The sequence below is a fragment of the Bos indicus genome, chromosome X (genome assembly GCF_029378745.1).
Source record: "Bos indicus isolate NIAB-ARS_2022 breed Sahiwal x Tharparkar chromosome X, NIAB-ARS_B.indTharparkar_mat_pri_1.0, whole genome shotgun sequence".
Lineage (NCBI taxonomy): Eukaryota > Metazoa > Chordata > Mammalia > Artiodactyla > Bovidae > Bos > Bos indicus.
The window spans coordinates 65,218,015-65,232,357 of record NC_091789.1 but is presented as its reverse complement, the minus strand read 5'-3'; positions in this window follow the sequence as shown (position 1 = coordinate 65,232,357).

Below are 14,343 nucleotides of genomic sequence, written 5' to 3'. Positions count from 1 at the left end.
CAGATCTCCCTTCCGGAGTTGAGCAGGAATCAAATGACCTCTTTATGTTTAATGATGCATAAGCCAAGTTTAGTCCATGCCATCAGAATAGGTGGTCACTTCTAGTACTGCGATTATTTCAGAGGCCCAAGAAAAGATTCCATATGGGTTCCTTCAAAACACTTTTTCCTGCTGCCTGCAATTCCTTGACAGTGTGGCTTTTCTCTCTCCAAGGGTTGATCTGCAGCTACTCTCAAGGAGAGGGAACACCTACGTATCTTATTCACTTTCAGGCATAAATGACTAATTGAGTATTTTTCTCAGTTAGGATTTTATTAACAGAACACAAGGTGTTGGGCTTGTGAAGAGATTGATGGAGAGGGAGGGAGGGAGGAAAGGGCACAGAAAGAGGAAGCAGAGATCCTGGAAAATAGTTTGACTAACCTCACCATGAGGGTCAACCCTGCAGCTTGCATCTGACCTGTGTTTGGCGAAGCAAACTGCCAGTATCCTAGGTATTCCCAAGGACTGAGATGATTAGGAATGCTTTGTCCAATCAGTATTTTTTCAACTAGCCCTGTGACCATCACTTTGGTGGAGACAATGAAAGTATATGGGGAGGACTTCTTAGTGATTCTAATCCAAAGGAAAGATCTAACAATCAGACTGGCCAGGCCAGTCTTCATCCCCTTCTCATTGCTGATTTCTCACAATGTCACTATCTTCCAAGGTAAGTCTCTTCAGTCATGTCCAACTCTATGATCCTATGGACCATAGCCCACCAGGCTCCTCTGTCCATGGGATTCTCCAGGCAAGAATACTAGAATGGGTTGCCATGCCCTCTTCCAGGGGATCTTCCTGATCCAGGGATTGAACCCGCATCTCTTACATCTCTTGGATTGACAGGCGGGTTCTTTACCACAAGTGCCACCTGGGAAGCCCTCTTTCAACAGTGGCCCTATGCAAAGACCATGGGGATATAGAGATAAAACTGGGTTTTTATCTTCTGCTGCTGCTGCTGCTGCTAAGTTGCTTCAGTCGTGTCCGACTCTATGCGACCCCATAGACGGCCTCCCACTAGGCTCCCCCGTCCCTGGGATTCTCCAGGCAAGAACACTGGAGCGGGTTGCCATTTCCTTCTCCAATGCATGAAAGTGAAAAGTGAAAGTGAAGTCGCTCAGTCATGTCTGACTCTTAGCAATCCCATGGGCTGCAGCCCACCAGGCCCCTCCATCCATGGGATTTTCCAGGCAAGAGTACTGGAGTGGGGTTCCATTGCCTTCTCCTTTTTATCTTCAAGTGCTCACAAAGCATCAGCATCACCCAGGCACTTGCCAGAAATGCAAATCCTCAGGTCCCACACCACCTCCACTGGACCAAAAACTGGGGAGGTGGGGCCCAGAAATTCCTGTTTTTATAAGCCCTCTGGAGGATTCCCTGATAGCTCAGTCAGAAGAGAATCTGCCTGCCAGTGCAGGAGACCAGGTTTCGATCCCTGGGTCAGGAAGATACCCTGGAGAAGGAAATGGCAACCCACTCCAGTATTCTTGCCTGGAGAATTCCATGGACAGAGGAGCCTGATGGGCTACAGTCCATGGGGTCGAAAAGAGTGGGACACAACTGAGTGACTAAACCACCCACCACAACTGGCAGTTTCTGGGAACCTCTCTAGTTTGAGAACCCCTACCTTTGTGAATTCCACTTCCTTTTCACAAGGACTCGGTGAGCACCTAAGTAGCATCTATGAGCTCATGGATCATTTAAGTTAGAGGGGTTTGCATCTTTGTCCAGTAGAACAAAGACTCAGGAGGCAGTTAACTTTGATAAGATCTCTTATATATTCAGTTTTCTGGAGAAAGCCCTTTCGAGCTTGAGAGAGAAAAAAAAAAAAAAAACAACCCTGCATACATAAAGACATACTGAGAGTGGATCTTTGCAGCTGTTGCTAGAATCCAGATGGAGACATGAGGGAACCTAAATCAAGGCCAGAGCAGTGGAGGCAGGGCTTCTCAGGTGGCGCTACTGGTAAAGAACCCACCCGCCAAAGCAGGAGATATAAGACACGTGGGTTGAATCCCTAGTTTGGGAAGATCCCCTGGAAAAGGAAATGGCAACCCACTCCAGTATTCTTGCCTGGAGAATTCCATGGACAGAGGAGCCTGGTGGGCCACAGTCTATATGGTTGCAAAGAGTTAGACACGACTGAAGCAACTTAGCATGCAGCACGCAGTGGAGGCAGAGAGGAAAGAGCAGTTGATACAGAATCGGCAGGATCTGTGGGCCGACAGGATATATGGGAGAATACGACCCAGGGAAAGCCCTGACTTGAGCAATTCAGTCCTGGCTTCCCTTGTCACCAGACTTGGTCCTCAGCTCTGGACAGCTCAGCAGCCTCCTTCTTATCCGCCTCACCCCTGACTCGAGCCCTGGATATGCTGTGTTCATTCACACTTCACTATTGCTGACAGAGTCTACCCTTCTTTCTCTGCCCAGAAAAATACCCTCTGAATGCCCTTCCACATTCTCTCCACCTGTCTAAATCTCAGATGTAGCCAAAACCTACCAGCAACGGAACTTAAGGCATATTTATAAGAAAAACAAATTCTAACTTGGAGAAAAACTGGCGACTTTCTATCCTGGACTTTCCAGGGCAGTCCTGATCTTATGTAATTTTTTTCTTTTTCCAAATAAAGGTGATTTGTTAAACATATAACTAAATGTGATTTCATTTTTAGACCTTTCTTAAAGTTTTTATATAAATACACTCAACAAATGGGAAAACATCCCTTGTCAGGACACACATCCTCACTGAGGATTCGGAAATTGTGATTCCCTTCCGGGAGAGGCTTTCCCTAGGTTTCCTTGTTAACTTGTCTGCCCTGTCTCCTGGATCCCATTGCCAGTATGGGAGAGACGCTGCCTCTCTGTCTCTGATCCTCCCTTTCAGTGCTCCAAAAGGGTCTTTCAGATAGTCTGATTGTATCAAGCCTGATTGCTTCAAGCAAACAGTGTTGAGTAAGCAGTTAATTTCTCTTTGAACACTGGAGGCTGCTGCTTTTCCCCACTCAAAAAGACTTGCCTTCAGTTGCGTAATCCCTTTTCCTTCACCCCATCCCCCACCTGCATAGCCCTAGATGCTTCTGAAAATTCTTTACCGAATTTAAAGAAGGGTAAGTCCTAGGGGTTTGCATTCTGTACCACTATTGACTCCTCAGCTTCCCAGGTGGCGCTAGTGGTAAAGAATCCACCTGCCAGTGCAGGAGACGCAGGAGACACAGGTTTGACCCCTGGGTTGGGACGATCCCCTGGAGAAGAGATGGCAACCTGCTCCAGTATTCTTGCCTGGAAAATTCCATGGACAGAGGAGCCTGGCAGGCTGCAGTCCATGGGGTTGCAAAGAGTCGGACACAACTGAGCATGCACACACACACACACACACACACACACACACACACACTCTGACTATCCTCAGTAATGAACCAGCTGCATACAGAACTGCAGAATGTCCAAGGTGGAAGAACCCTTATAAACCACTCTCCCAGTGTTCCTCATACTTCCCCAGGGATATGAGTCACACGGGGTACTTGTCACAAATACAAGTTCTGGGAGTCCATCCCAGTCCCACTTGATTAGGACTCCAGAACAGTGGCCAAGGAAACTGAATGTTTAACAAAAGCCTCAGTGATTCTTTCATCTGGGAAGTTCCCAGCACTTCCTCAAACTTTATTGTGGATAGAAACACCTGATGAACTTGTTAAAATGTAGACTCTGATTTTCAAGGTTTGGGGGCAGATTCTGCATTTCTAACAAGCTACCTATGGATGTTCCATGCTCCTGGTGCGTGGTGCGGGTGTGCATGCTCAGTTGCTCAGTTGTGTCTGACTCTGCAACCCCATGGACTGTAGCCTGCCAGGCTCCTCTGTCCATGAGGATTCTCCAGGCAAGAATACTGCAATGGGTTGCCATTTCCTCCTCCAGGGGATCTTCCTGACCCAGGCATTAAACCCACGTCTCCTGCATTGCAGGCAAATTCTTTGCCACTGCGCCACTAGGGAAGCCCCACTGGTGCACAGATCTTACTTTAAGTAGCAAAACATTACATTCAAACCCCACCATCATTCAGAAGAGAAGGAAAGTGAGGCCCAGGGAAGGAAGGGAAGTTGCCCACATTCAGATACTGGGGTAGAGGCAGAGATGGGCTAGCACTGGGGACTCATGGGTCTGTGCTCTTTCCATATGACCAGGCTGCCTATCACCAGCAGGCACTAAAAGCAGCCCAGCTGCAATGGTACTGCTTCTAATCAAAGGCTAATTGGAAAAATGATGCTTCCTGAAAGGGAAGCAGCCCTGGTTTGTCTCAGCAATGAGTGGGTACACTGGCTGCAAGAAGACAAAGGGTGGGGAAGGGGACAGAATTTATGTCTCCTTTTAATTGAAGAAATGAGCCAAGGTCCCCTTACAAGGAGCCAGAAGGGTTAAGGTCACATAATGTCCTCCTACCTCCTCCAGGGAAAAAAACAAAAGTAAAGTAAATGAAACCAACCGACTTAAGCAAACAAACAAAACCCCATCACCCAAAGCCTTAAGAAAGTGCTATAATGGAGGTGCTGCAAGGAGATGGGAGAGCCCAGAGGAGGGGCAGTCTGGCCTCTGGGGTGGGGTGATGAAGGCTGCTAGATATTGGAGCTAGAATAATAAACCATTAATGATGAAGAATGAGCTAAGAATTACCCTGCCAAGAATAAATCTTTAATTTAATGATCCCCTTCAGGCATCGGCTTCACTGAGATGAAACTTGAGCCGAGGTTTCAACAACAAGTTAGAGTTTGTTTGGTGAAGGAGGACTGGGGGAGGGGGAGAGGAGAGCTGGGGCATTTCAGCCAGAAAGACTAGTATGCACAAAATCAAAGGGTCTGGTCCATGCGCAATGTGTCTGGGGGTCTGAAAGTCCTCCAGTGAGGTGGAGGGCAGGGGAGTGAGTAGATGAAGACCACGTTGCAGAGGTAAATAGGGATTCATTCTTCTGACAACATACAACATGCTGCATGCTGAGTACTGTTCTGGGGTAAATAGACATGGCTCCTGACCTCACAGAGCTCCAAGTCTAGCTAGGGGAGACGGTAATATGAGAAAATGCAAAATGGCAGGGTCGTCTGTAGGGCACCTAATTCAGCCTGAGGAGTAGTTTGAAGAGCCTTCGCAGAGCAAGTGACTTCTTAACTGACTTACAGATGAAGAAAAGTTAGCCAGAGGTTCCAGGTTAAGGGGAAAGAATATATGAAAGCCCTGAAAAAAGATAGTTGGAGCAACCGAAAGATCTCCAACATGGCTGCACTGTGGAGTGTGGAGATTAGACAGAGGCCAGAGCACAGAGGACTGTAGGCAAAGTTAAGGAGTTTGAACTTCCCCTTTGAAGAGCACCCAGGGAGGTATTTACAAGTTTTAAGCAGGAAAGTTAGATGAACAGATACAAGTTGAAGGTAGATCATTCCTGCTGCCTTCCTGTAGAGACTGGACTGGAGGGACCCTGGAGCAGGAGATAAGGAGAGCATTTGCCCTGGGCATTGACATCCTTGATCCAGGAGAGAACTGATAACAGCTTGGACAAGGGTCATGGCAGTGCAGACCAACAGGAAGTAGACCCTACAGGGCTTGTTGAGGATGAAATCTCACCAAGGGAGGGAAGGTGAGGGAGAAAAGGTTTTAGTTCTGGCTGGAGGGAAATGAGTCACAAGATGAAAGAACTCCAGGCCAGGGAGATCTGAGGGCCACAGAAAGGTGTCACCAAGAGAGGGACACATGGGGGCCTTCTCCGGGGCAGTGCCAACCTCTCACAGAGCCTGGGCTATTTGGGGCACAGGGCTACCAGAGGCCAAGGGCAGATGAGGTACTTCTGTTCCTGCCTCTCAGCGCTGTGCAGCCTCTGTGTGGACCCCATCCTGGCTGGGTGAGCTTCTTTCTGGCTGAAGGCCCAAAAGGAGAAACTTCCAATAGCCCAGCTCTCCTGAGATGCACTGGGCACTGAGCTCAGCACCCCACAAGATTTACCCCAAGCAAGGCTCACCAAATCCCAGCAGAGTAGGGGTGGGGAGGTGCTATCCTCATGTTTACAAATAGGAAAGAGGGGCTCAGAGAGTTGAAATGACCTGTCAACAGTCAGGAAGTGATAGAATGATGTTCTTTTTTTTTTTTTCTTTTTCAGTTATCACCTATGTATTTTTTACTGTGGTAAAATACACAAAACATAACATTTAGTACCTTAGCCATTTTAATTTTTTAAAATTTTCTTTATTAACTTTAATTAGAGGATAATTAATTTACAATATTGTAATGGTTTTTTGCCATACCTCAGTATGAATTGGCCACAGGTATACATGTGTCCCTCCCACCCTGAACGCCCTCCCACCTCCCTCCCCACCCCATCCCCCCAGGTTGTCACAGAGCACCGGCTTTGGGTGCCTTCCTGGGTCATATATCAAATTTTGGAGAACTTCTGATACATACAGCAAACCGCCTCTACACTCAGTCCCACCACGAAGGTTGCCATAAAAGCAGAGAGTTTAAACTCGTCTCTGCCTGGCATGACAGAGAGGTTGCAAGTGTATTTGAGGCTGCTGTGTTACAACACCCAAGGCTGAAGCTACTGCAGGATGACAAGGCAGATCTCACAGGCATGGAGGAAGCAACAAGAAAGTTGTGGGGTGTTAAAGGCAGATGGTACTTAGAATGGGGCATGTTCTCTCTAGAAGCAGGCTAGAGCTAATGGGATAAAGACCAAGCAGTGTACAAAAGGCTTGGTAGGAACATCACCAGGAAGACTGGAATCCAAGAACAGAGTTCAAATGACTTGGCAAAATCACCCAATGAGGCCCCGAGGCATCATTCTTGCTGGTTCTTTCTTCATTTTATCATATTTTTCTTGTCTTTAAAAATGTGGGCTGGAGTATCAAAGGGCACAATCAGCAAAGTGAAAAGGCAACCTATGGAATGGAAGAAAATATCTGCAGATTATATATCTGATAGGAGGTTAATGTGCGGGATACATAACTCTTACAGTTCAGCAACAACAAAATAACCCAATTAAAATATGGGAAAAGGACTCGAATAGACAGGATACACAAGTGGTCAACAGATGCATGAAAAAATACTCAACATCACTACTAGAGAAATGCAGATCAGAACCACAGTGAGATACCCCTTCACACCCATTGTTGTTTAGTTGCTAAGTTGTGTCTGACTCTTTTGTGGCCCCATGAACTGTAGCTCCTGCTCTGTCTGAGGGATTTCTCAAGCAAGAATACTGGAATGTGTTGCCATTTCCTTCTCCTGGGGACCTTCCTGACCCAGGGATTGAACTCACATCTCTTGCTTGGCAGGTGGATTCTTAATCATTAAGCCACCTGGGAAGCCCCTCACAGACATTAGGATGGCTATCATTTTATATATATATAAAACAAAGAGAAAATGACAAGTTTGGTCAATGATTTGGAGAATTTGGAACCCTTATTCATTGCTACTGGGAGTGCAAAGTAGTGCAGCCACTCTGGAAAAGAGTATGGCAATTCTTCAAAAAATTAAAAATAGGGCTACCATATGATTCATTAATCCCACTTATGGGTATATATCCAAAAGAATTGAAAGCAGGAGCTCAGTGAGATAGTTGCATGCTTATGTTCTTAGCAACATTATTCACAAGAGTCAAAAAATGTGTAAGCAACCCAAGTGTCCACTGACAGACAAATGGATAAACATAACGTGGCATAAATATAGAATGGAGTATTATTCAGCCCTAAAAAGGAAGGAAATTCTGACACATGCTAAAATATGGATGAACTTGGAGAGCATTACACTAAGAAGCCAGTACGATCCATCTCTATGACATATCTAAAGTAGTCAAATTAATAGAAACAGAAGGTAGAACGGTGATTACCAGGGGTTGAGAGCAGGAGAAAGTGGAAGTTTTTGTTTAATTAGCATAGAATTGTAGTCATGCAAGATAAAAATTTTTGGATATTTGCTTCAGAACGATGTAAATATACTTAATACTACTGAACCATGTACAGCTGACCCTTGAACAACATGGGTTTGTTGTTCTGAACTGTGCAGGTCTACTTAATACACAAATATTTTTCTCAACAGATACATGTTACAGGATTATAATTCTCAATTGGTTGAATCTGTGAAAGCAGAACTGTGGATATGGAGGCTGAATTTTCAACTGCATGGAGTGTAGCACCCCAAACCCCTGTGTTGTTAGAGGGTCAACTGTACTTAAAAATGATTATGATGGTAAATATTATGTGTATTTTATCACAATTACAGTCTTAAAAAAATTTCAAATGTGGGTTAGAATACATATTTTAGAGAGCTCCTTCTCTCTGCAGAAACCTCAGCACTACTTTCGCCTGCGTTTCTGAGCCTCCTCCAGGAAACTTTTTCAGACAATGGGAAGAGTGGGAATGATTCTTTGACAAGGCCACTTCCAAATCTCCTCCCACACCATCCCGCCAGCCTGCAGAGTCCCTCCTCTTTCGCCTATACCCGATGGATGTTCTTGTTTCCAGTGTGTTCATGGAATGTGTATTCTCAGAGGTAGTGGATGAAAACTGTTGATGAGGAGAAAGGTGTGGACAGCTTATTCCAGCCCCGTTAAGTTACAAGGAGCTCTGCGCTTGCCCAGCAATAGCATAGCTTTGTAGATTTCAGGCAAGCCTATGCTTCCTCTGAAATGTTCTTTCACTGCAGGTACGAAAACACAGTAAACCGTGATCCAAAAAAACCCCGTCCCCCTGTGAATGGTGCTTTGTGAGCCGGTTAATGTATAACACTTTAGAAAACTGGGCAGGGAGCATGTTTGCTTTTCCAACAGGAACCACATCAGGGGTGTCAGCTGCCAATAATCCCAGGATTCTGTGGTCATAGGCTTTGAATATGCAGCCAAACTTTGGCATCCAGACGTAGAGGCCAGTGATTTCCAACCTTTTCACCACTAAGGATCCCTCTTATTACTCTTTCCCCTGTGGGCCCCACATTTGGAAAATTTTTTTATCTAGCAAAACTACATTTATTATGGAATAATTCATTTTCCCAATTTTTACTTGCTCAGTGCTTCAGATCTGCATGAGATAACCATACCAAGCTAATATAATTCCAGTCAAAAGTGAAGAAACATGATATTGTACTTAGCTTTCTGTGGCTTTGTCTTGGCCAAATGTACAATTTCTATTAGACTTTTTACAAATGTTTTTTAAAAAAATAGCTTAAGAGCACCAGTTACTCCCTTTAGAGACCTCCAGATTGAGAACTGCCAGTACAAGATAGTGGGTGCCCTGACAGGATGACGACCAGCTGAAGAAGCTCCAAAGTCCATGAACCAGAAGTAGACAATAATCTGTTCATCAGGACGCCTCCCTGCTTTATTTCACTCATATTTCTCTAGCTTAAGTGTTTCATTTTTTTCTCATGCAAAGGGAGTGATGAAAGAGATCATTCCTCAAACAAAAATAACAAATGCTTACCAAGCCCCTTCTTAGAAGCCTGGTAATATGACAAGACAAATCTCAGACATGAGTCTGCCTCCCCCAGATCCCTTGCTCCCAACTTCTAAGGATCTTCTGTTGGATGGTGCCTTGGACACTCATCTAAGCCACATGGAATACAAATGGACATGTCTATGTTTCTCTCCGCACTATGTGCTGTGCTGTGCTTAGTCACTCAGTTGTGTCCTACTCTTTGAGATCCCGTGGGACTGTAGCCACCAGGCTCCTCTGTTCACAGGGATTCTTCAGGCAAGAATCCTTGGGTGGGTTGCCATGTCCTCCTCCAGAGGATCTTCCCAACCCAGGGGTCGGACCTAGGCCTCCTGCATTGCAGGCAGATTCTTTACCATCTGAGCCATCAGGGAAGCCCAAGAATACTGGAGCGGGTAGCCTATCCCTTCTCCAAGGGATCTTCCCAACCCAGGAATCAAACTGGGGTCTCATGCATTTCAGGTGGATTCTTTACCAGCTGAGCTACCGAGGAAGCCTGTCTCTCTGTGCTACCATACTGGAATCTTCTTAAGGTCAACAACTTGGTTCTCTTTTTTCTTTGTAACTCTGCATTTCCATCAACCAGTGTGGTGCAGTGCTAAGCACCAGCAAGTGCTTAGTGGAATGATTGACAGCGCATTCTAGGGTGGGTTAATAGTTGAACTCTCGGAGCTAGATTCCAAGCTCCTTCAAGGCAGACACTATGTCATTCACGTCTGTGTTCCCAGCACCTGGCACAGTGTATGGGCCCAGAGTGGTCACTCAGTAAATGCCTGGATGGATGGATGCGTGAGTGGATTCCATAAGGCAGGAGATGGTACCTTGCAGCTGGATACCAGGTGATGATACATAGACTGGTTATTACAGGCACACAGGTCACGGGCCATAGGTATAACTGCTCCTCACCATTTAGTTTTGTAAGTCATCACCCAGGGCTGCCATGTCTCTAGCTCATCCTTGGGTAAACACTCCCTCTGTGACACTCAGTATAACCCCATCCTCTCCCTCCTACCTCATCACCCTCCCACCTTGCCATGATCGAATATATACACCAACATAACACTGGGACCATAAAAGAGCACAGTTCAGTGCCCTGGCACCCCATTTGGGAAAGGGCACTGACCCCTGCTATAAAAGAAGCTCAGAAAGGATGGAGAATGAATGTGGCCGAGACATGTCTCTCCCTGTGGTGTCACCAAGTGTAATTTAAGCAGAGGCATTCCTGCAGTTGTTACACCCAGGCAAGTGTGGGGAATGAAACAGTTGTCTGTGACTGATTTAAACTGTGGTTTTTGACAACTGTGGCCTGGATTGAAGTGTCCCATCTGTTAAATTTAGTGTCCAAGGAAGCTGTGAACATGAGCTCTCAGAGTCCCAGCTTTAGTTCTGTGCGGTCCTGGACAACTCAGGAAGAGCTTCTATCTTCAAACCAAATTGGGCATTTTCTCTGCATCTGAAGGTTGTTTTAATTAATACAGTTATTCCTGGCAGGATAGTGGAATGCAGGAACCAGGTAGGCAGAATGTGGAGGGGGCAGGGAGGGGAATGGGGGAAGCCTCTTTCCAAGTATTTAAGAGATAACCAGGACTATCCTTATGCAAAGGTCACCCAAAGGCCCCCTTCTCGAATTCCCACCTCTACCCCCATCCTCAACCCATCCCAACCCCCCTTTTCTCTAAGCCCAAGTCCCCTTGATAATCCCTGCTTCTAGCAAAGGCATTGTAAGCTCCCATTCAAATGAAAATATTATTAAGACATTATCAACAAGTAACATCTACGGCACACTTGCCTATCAGGTTTATGCTCCTAAGATGATAGAGCCTGGAGGAAACAAATAATATGGTTTGGATGGAGGAAAAAAAGGACACCAGTAGTAAGAGAAAAAGATGCAGAGTAGAGAAGGTGGTCCTGGGTGAGACTTGGCCAGTGATAGAAGGTGAGAGTTCTGCAAGGAGCATGCAGGATGTTACTGGGGTGTCCAAAGAGAAGGCTAGGCGAAACACACAGGTGTGGAGATCCCTGGCACGCGATCCCACCCTGGGTGGGCCCTTGCTCACTGTCTCCATTCAAGTTTCAATTATACCCATTCTCAGTGGCAGCTTCCCAGCTGCCCCGGTCAACTAATCCATGACTGCCTACAGCTATATTTGGCTAGGCAGCCTCCTGTGTCTACACATACCAGCTTGGGGAACTCACATAAACTCCTCACTCCTCCAGATGTAGGTTATTCCCTGTCTGATCTCCCATTCCATTATTTGCCAACATGAACTCTGAAATCCAGCCCAGTCAATCCACCTCACTGTTTTTTTTTCTTGAAGCGCATCCCCAACACACACCACGTTTCCCTCTGACTGACTCAGGACCTGAAACTCTGAAGCCCAGAAACTCTGCAGCTCACTCTACCCCATTCCCCAAATGCCTGTTGTTGTTTAGTCACTCAGTCACGTCCGACTCTCTGCGACCCCATGGACTGTAGCCCACCAGGCTCCTCTGTCCATGAGATTTCCCAGACAAGAATACTGGAGTGGGTTGCCATTCCCTTCTCCACAGGATCTACCCAACCCAGGGATTGAACCCATGTCTCCTGCATTGGCAGGTGAATTCTTTACCACTGAGCCACCAGGGAAGCCCTCCTCAAATGCCTACTTTCTCTCAAAGCACTATGATCCTTCAGGATTGTCTCATCTACTGCATGAGGAAGCTCTGGACAATTCTAAATTCTGTGAAATGAAAACAATAATTAAATATGCACAATCTACTGGAGGATATAGACAATAAAATAGACAATTGTAGTAAAAGTGTGATGAATGAAGTTTGTAGGTTCAAATCCTATTTCTGCTATTTATTACCTGCTTAATTATGGATAAATCACTCAAGTTCTTTGAACCTCAGTCTCTTCATCTATCAAATGGGGAAATGAACAGTACTTATCTCACTGGGCTAATGGAGACATTCAATGAAACTATGCATGTAAATACCTGGTACAGGGCTACTCCCTTCTGTTCCAGGACCTTAAATATGATCCAAGAGTCAGTAAGTGCTGGTGGAGGGCTTGTCCCTATTTCTTTAGGCTGAAGATTCTCTAGGGAAAAGCTTTGAGAAAAAGCAGAAATGCACAACTCAAGCAAAGTCCCCCTGGAGTGGCAGAGAAGAGTGAATGTCTGGACGAGTGTTGGGAAAGGAAGAAGCTGACTTCCTGATGCAGGAGAGACTGCAGGCGCTTTTAGGAAATGAGCAGCGGCAGAAATATGTTGGTTGAAGGGCAAACTGGGCAAAGGACCACTTGGTAGACAGCAATCCCGCTCCTCAGCTTCCGGAAAGGGGAGAGGGAAAAATACACCCCAACCCCTCCACTCACCATGAGGCACTAAATCCAGAAGCCTCGGGGTCTTCCCTACTGAGGGATAGGCACTACCTCTCACCTCAAGGGAAACAAGAAGCTCATTGTTGGGGTCCTGCATGACAAGATTACCAGTAGGTCCCAAACTTGGGCCCAACCCACCATGGCAGTATGACACAGAGGAAGTGGCCACGTCTTCCATCCAGAAGCTTGGATCTGAATCTCAGCTCTGCCATGGAAAGACCATTATTACTGGTGTGAAAACTAAACTTGATGATGAACAGGAAGCACACTGTACATTACATGTGTTCTGTCAAAGTCAGCTGAAGTGGAGGTGCTAAGGAAGGATTTGCTTCCTGTGCTTGGAACATCAGCTCATGTTGGGGGCGTTGTGCTTGTGTTCATTCTCTAAAACATTATTCCCAGTATTTTCCACTAGTCTAGAGTTTCCATTACTCTTTTTTTAAGATTTATTTACTTGTTTTTGGCTGTGGTGGGTCTTTGTTGCTTTACCTGGGCTTTTCTCTAGTTGCGGTGAGCAGGGGCTACTCTTGATGTGTTGCGCAGGCTTCTCATTGTGGCGGCTTTCTCTTGTTGTGGAGCACGGGCGCTACAGCACATGGGCTCAGCAGTTGTGGCACACGGGCCTTAGTTGCCAACAGCATGTGAGATCTTCCCAAACCAGGGATTGAGCCAGTGTCCCTTGCATTGCAAGGTGGATTCTTAAACACTGGGCTGCCAGGGCAGCCCTCTCATCACACTTATAACCCTGTCCTTTGCTACCTGCTTAAAGGAGCCAAGATTTAGCCAGACTTCAGAGTGGGAGCTGATCTCCTATGAACCATGAGGCAGGTCTCGGCCTGTACTCTCTGGGCTTTAGTTTTCTTGCCGTCTGGTGAGTGTGCTGTGCTCCATTATCTTTTCCCACCCCCATCCTTTAGCTATTCCTCCCTCCCCTTGATCTTATCAAAGCCAGGCTTATACTTCAAGGCCCAATTCAAATTCCTCATCTCATGAATCTTCCTCCCATGCTCTATCATTGTTGAGATCAATACATCCTACATGTATTCACTTTTAACAAGCTGGGTTGTATGAAATGTGACTGCTTCATTTCTGTTAGCCTTGCCTCCCCCAGGCAGCATGGAGGCAATTTGAAAGCTGTGTGTGTTTGTGTGTGTATGTGTGCTTGTGCTCAGTCACTCAGTCATGTTCGACTCTTTTCTGACTCCATGGACTGTAGCCCACCAAGCTCCTCTGTCCATGGGATTTCCCAGGCAAGAATACTGGAGCTGGTTGCCATTTCCTTCTACAGGAGATCTTCCTGACCCAGGGATCAAACCCACATCTTCTGCATTGACAGGTGGACTCTTTACCACTGAGCCTCCTGGAAAGCCCAATTTGAGAGTTAGGGCCAGTCAAATCTCTCTTTTTCATATTCTTGCATTCCTTCAATGGGCAAGCATTATGCTAGGCTCTGGGGCTACAGAAATGAAC